Source organism: Pinus tabuliformis, chromosome 8 (assembly GCF_031772625.1).
Source record: "Pinus tabuliformis cultivar Carrire ecotype Pingquan chromosome 8, CPIR1, whole genome shotgun sequence".
NCBI classification, from domain to species: Eukaryota; Viridiplantae; Streptophyta; class Pinopsida; order Pinales; family Pinaceae; genus Pinus; species Pinus tabuliformis.
The window spans coordinates 1780474437-1780480686 of NC_142294.1; positions in this window are offsets into that span (position 1 = coordinate 1780474437).

The window sequence follows — 6250 nt, forward strand, 5'->3', positions numbered from 1 at the left end:
TAGGGGGCTTCCTATATACCCAGAGGGTACGTGGAAGACAGTCCGTGCGCGGTTCTGTCTAATGCGCTACTACTCGAAGGGGTACCCACAGGGGTTACAAGGGAGTCCAACAGACGTGACCACCTCTTGTATTTCCTGCGTGCATGCCTCCCCAAATCCGCAGGTTTATGCGCTTAACGACAGATCCCGTGGTTTAAAGACGCCAGAACATGTCTCTAGCCTAAAAAAATTTGCTAAAATTTGGAGATCCCACCGAGCCCTGGAAAGTGCTCTGATACCATTTATTATGCTCTTAACCTGCAAAGCAATACCCAAACATAGAATTTGCGAAGAAAAGATACCGAGAACACAGAATATGTGAGAAAATATACCCAGAGCACAGAATAGCAATGATTTTATTATTCAGAGAGAAATGTTCACAGGCCTCTTCGAGGGGGCAACCTCCAATAGAGCAGAGCTCGATTACAAAACAAGACACAATACTCCTCGCAGGGAGTCTCTATCCTTTATATATGACTCATACATGCAATACCACGAGCCAATAATGTGGGTTTTATTAATACCATCTATCTAATACTACCGCCCATTTACCATCTATCTAATACTACCGCCCATTTGCAACTAACTGTGGTCCCGTCATTAATTGCGGGTTAACCACTTACAAATATTAATATGGGCTTTATTGACTCTTGACTATGACGTGATCCCATGACATAAATAAGGGGGTTAGGGTGGGACCCTAACATGACCACTCCATGATGGCCCTTTTTTAACAATTTTTCCATCCTATGCGAGCTTATGATAGAGGGGGCTCCCACCTGTAGTCCACGGAGGGTATGTGTGGAGTTGTTCTGCTTAAAACTCATATATAACTCCTGGAAATCCATTGTGATTGGCCCAAGAGTGCGGAGCCATTCCGCACCGAGGACAATGTCGCAACCCCCCATGTGTATTGCAAACATGTGGGTTTTCAATTGATAATCCCCCATTTGAATTTTGACATTTTCACAGCGACCTTCACATTTCATTGTGCCCTCATCTGCAATCTGGACTTGGAAGTTAGACACTGCCCGGACAACACAATGTGCTACTTCAGCGATATTTTGGTGGATGAAATTATGGGTACTTCCACTATCAATCAAGACTACTACTGGGCGATGTTTAAGAAAACCCCTGATTTTGAGAGTTTGAGGGGAAGAAATTCCTGCCAATGCATGTAGCGAAATAATAAAGAAGGGTTTTGATAATAAAGAAGCATTTCCATTTATTTTGATCTTTTTATTATTGGGTATAATTGTTATTGCTCATATATTCTGGGTTAAAGCTACAACAATTGGTATCGGAGCACTTTCTTGGGCAAACCGTGGAGAATTTTTTTTTTTTTTTTTTTTTTTTTTTTTGCAGGGATTTTTGGGTGGCGAATTTGCAGATCAGATCTGTATGTTTTGGTTCAAGATCTACAGAATCTAATTGTAGATCTGTATTCCTTGTGAAAAAATACCCAAATTCAAAAAACAAATCAGTTGAATCGGAGTTCGGATGAAGGAGATATCGCTGATCTAAAAATCAGTGGGGTTGCAGACAATTTTCAGGGAAACGAGTTTTGCGGCGCAGATCTAGAATTCCGGGTGCAAGATCTGCAAGATCTAATTGTAGATCTGGAATCTTTGTGAAAAAACACATGATTTCAAAAAAAAAAATTAGTCGAATCGGAGTCCGGATGAGGGAGATATTGCTGATTTAAAATCAGCTCTTTTTGCAGAAATTTTGGGTTACGACGGGAGAGTTGCAGCGCAGATCTGGAATTCTAGTGCCTGGATCAGGATTTTTATCACATGGGCAGATGCAGAATGATTGTTCTATTTCTGAAAACAGGTCATAATAAGGATTTTGAGCAATATTGACGAAACTGTGACCATTTCAAATTTTCGCCAATTTTTGTGATGGTGGACCGAGATCTGAATTTGAATGACTTATATCCATTTGATGGCTCTCATCCAGCCAAATGGCTAGCACAAATGGAGAAATGTTTTAGATTGAATTACATCATGAATGATGAGACTCAGCTGAATTTGGGAACAATGTACTTGGACAATGAAAGATTGCAATGGTGGCAAGGGCATCAACGTCGCTATCGTTGGCCCTTGACTTGGGACAAATTCACTAAAGCTCTTATGGACCGCTTTGACCGAAAAGCTAATCTGATCCAAAAGATATAGGCTTCATATAGGCTTGTGGAGTGTTCTCATTCCTTAAGGAGTGAATGTATGGTGTTGCCCTACCATAAGGGTTTTGGAATTTTTTATTTTTATTTATGTTCTTCCCATGTTTCGGGGACGAAACATGCTAACAGAAATAAACCCAAGAATATGGTACCATGGGATGGGCCATAGTAATAAATAAGGTGGTTAACCCATGTCATCTACCACTTGTTGTAGATCTAACCCAGAATATTATAGCTCTGATACCAATTGTTGTAGATCTGATCCAAAAGATATATGATAACATAAATAAACCCAAGAATAACAAGATCAAAATAGATAGAAATGCTTAGGATCAGATCTACATGGGAGGTACCCAAGGTAATATTGTAATAATGGGATGGGCCATAGTAATAAATAAGGTGGTTAACCCATGTCATGTAAGGGACCACAAGTAGTTAATAATAATGTAATGGGCCCATGGTATTAGTTGATGGTATGAGGAAACCATGGTACCATATTCTTGGGTTTATTTCTGTTAGCATGTTTCGTCCCCGAAACATGGGAAGAACATAAATAAATAAAAAAATTTCCAAAACCCTTATGGTAGGGCAACACCATACATTCACTCCTTAAGGAAGGAGAACACTCCATTATGGTAGGGCAACACCATATATTCACTCCTTAAGGAAGGAGAACACTCCACAAGCCTATATGAAGCCTATATCTTTTGGATCAGATCTACAACAATTGGTATCAAAGCTATAACATTCTGGGTTAGATCTACAACAAGTGGTAGATGAAAGGAAGAGAAGTATTCTTGTATGAACAGGCATATGGCTTATGGAGTGTTCTCCTTCCTTAAGGAGTGAATGTATGGTGTTGCCCTACCATAAGGGTTTTTTTTTTTTTATTTATGTTCTTCCCATGTTTCGGGGACGAAACATGCTTAGGGGGGTGGAATGTTATGTACCTAGGGAGGGTAATATGGGGTACCAAGGGAGGTACCCAAGGTAATATTGTAATAATGGGATGAACCATAGTAATAAATAAGGTGGTTAACCCATGTCATCTACCACTTGTTGTAGATCTAACCCAGAATATTATAGCTCTGATACCAATTGTTGTAGATCTGATCCAAAAGATATATAATAACAGAAATAAACCCAAGAATAACAAGATCAAAATAGATAGAAATGCTTCTTTATTATCAAAACCCTTATGGTAGGGCAACACCATACATTCACTCCTTAAGGAAGGAGAACACTCCACAAGCCATATGCCTGTTCATACAAGAATACTTCACTTCCTCTTCCTGTGGAGTCTCTAGCCCTTATATAGGCTTCATACATACAATACCATGCATCATTACCATGGTTTCCTCATACCATCAACTAATACCATGGGCCCATTACATTATTATTAACTACTTGTGGTCCCTTACATGACATGGGTTAACCACCTTATTTATTACTATGGCCCATCCCATTATTACAATATTACCTTGGGTACCCCATATTACCCCCCCTAGGTACATAACATTCCACCCCCCTAAGCATGTTTCGTCCCCGAAATGTGGTGGAATGTTATGTACCTAGGGGGGGTAATATGGGGTACCAAGGGAGGTACCCAAGGTAATATTGTAATAATGGGATGGGCCATAGTAATAAATAAGGTGGTTAACCCATGTCATCTACCACTTGTTGTAGATCTAACCCAGAATATTATAGCTCTGATAACAATTGTTGTAGATCTGATCCAAAATATATATGATAACAGAAATAAACCCAAGAATAACAAGATCAAAATAGATAGAAATGCTTAGGATCAGATCTACATGGGAGGTACCCAAGGTAATATTGTAATAATGGGATGGGCCATAGTAATAAATAAGGTGGTTAACCCATGTCATGTAAGGGACCACAAGTAGTTAATAATAATGTAATGGGCCCATGGTATTAGTTGATGGTATGAGGAAACCATGGTACCATATTCTTGGGTTTATTTCTGTTAGCATGTTTCGTCCCCGAAACATGGGAAGAACATAAATAAAAAAAAAAAATTCCAAAACCCTTATGGTAGGGCAACACCATACATTCACTCCTTAAGGAAGGAGAACACTCCACAAGCCTATATGAAAGGAAGAGAAGTATTCTTGTATGAACAGGCATATGGCTTGTGGAGTGTTCTCCTTCCTTAAGGAGTGAATGTATGGTGTTGCCCTACCATAAGGGTTTTGGAATTTTTTTTTTTATTTATGTTCTTCCCATGTTTCGGGGACGAAACATGCTTAGGGGGGTGGAATGTTATGTACCTAGGGGGGTAATATGGGGTACCAAGGGAGGTACCCAAGGTAATATTGTAATAATGGGATGGGCCATAGTAATAAATAAGGTGGTTAACCCATGTCATGTAAGGGACCACAAGTAGTTAATAATAATGTAATGGGCCCATGGTATTAGTTGATGGTATGAGGAAACCATGGTATCATATTCTTGGGCTTATTTCTGTTAGCATGTTTTGTCCCCGAAACATGGGAAGAACATAAATAAAAAAAAATAAATTCCAAAACTGTAGTACGGTTTAATTTGAGAGATGAGGCTCTAAAATGACAATTATTACTTGACTACCAGCAGTTGATCAAACTTTCAGATGCAGAATTTGAAAACGTCCTTTTGGACAAATGGTCTCAGGCTAGAAAAAAGGAGAATGAGACACATAAGGGTTTAATTGCTACGGGTGTCTCCTTATTGTAGGTTCATGGATTGATTCAGAAGGAGAAAATCATTGTGTATATAAATCCGAGTTGCAAGCAAAATCTCATAAATATCAACTTGACAAAGAAATTGCAAGTCCCAGCAAAACAAATTGAAAATACTCAGGTTGATGATAAGGATGTTCAAATCTATAAGGATTTTAAGCTTTCTATGGATAAGTATGTGTTTCATGGTAATTTTTATGCTTCCGAGATGGATAATATCGATGTTGTTTTGGGATATCCTTGGATGGAATCTGTGGGTACTATCAATATTAATGTTCAGAAGAAATTCCTGAAGCTATGGTATAAAAAGAAGAAAATTACATTACAGGATATTTCCATCCATAAACAGGTAGAGTCCACGGAGGTTGACGCACAAGATGTTACAGGGACTGACATATCAGATGATGAGCAGTTGATGGTCGACAATCAAACACAAACAGAGGCTGAAGCAGAAAAGGTTACAGGTGCTGATACATCCGAGGACGGTTCAGTGGTTGAAGTCATATTGAAAAAGAAGACACCACAACAGGCACCACAACAAGGTGAAGTAAAAAAAAAGCCATCGTGGGTTAAAACTTCAACATATCATCACCCACATCACCCAGCAAGACAACAATCAAGATGGCAACCAATTAGCCACATGGACAACAAACCTCGCAGGACAGATCGAGAGGAACAAAGATCCACCTACTACACATCCACACAGAAGAGCTACCACAGTCAACTTCCATCTCAAGCGAGCGAGGCACCAGCGAGATCGAGGGTTCACCTTTCTTTTGGATGGCTAGATGCACGTGCATGGTATCAATGGACTACTCTTTTGAGTGGATCTTATTATTTATGTTCTTCCCATGTTTCGGGGACGAAACATGCTTAGGGGGGTGGAATGTTATGTACCTAGGGGGGTAATATGGGGTACCAAGGGAGGTACCCAAGGTAATATTGTAATAATGGGATGGGCCATAGTAATAAATAAGGTGGTTAACCCATGTCATGTAAGGGACCACAAGTAGTTAATAATAATGTAATGGGCCCATGGTATTAGTTGATGGTATGAGGAAACCATGGTAATGATGCATGGTATTGTATGTATGAAGCCTATATAAGGGCTAGAGACTCCACATGAATAGGAAGTGAAGTATTCTTGTATGAACAGGCATATGGCTTGTGGAGTGTTCTCCTTCCTTAAGGAGTGAATGTATGGTGTTGCCCTACCATAAGGGTTTTGATAATAAAGAAGCATTTCTATCTATTTTGATCTTGTTATTCTTGGGTTTATTTATATTAT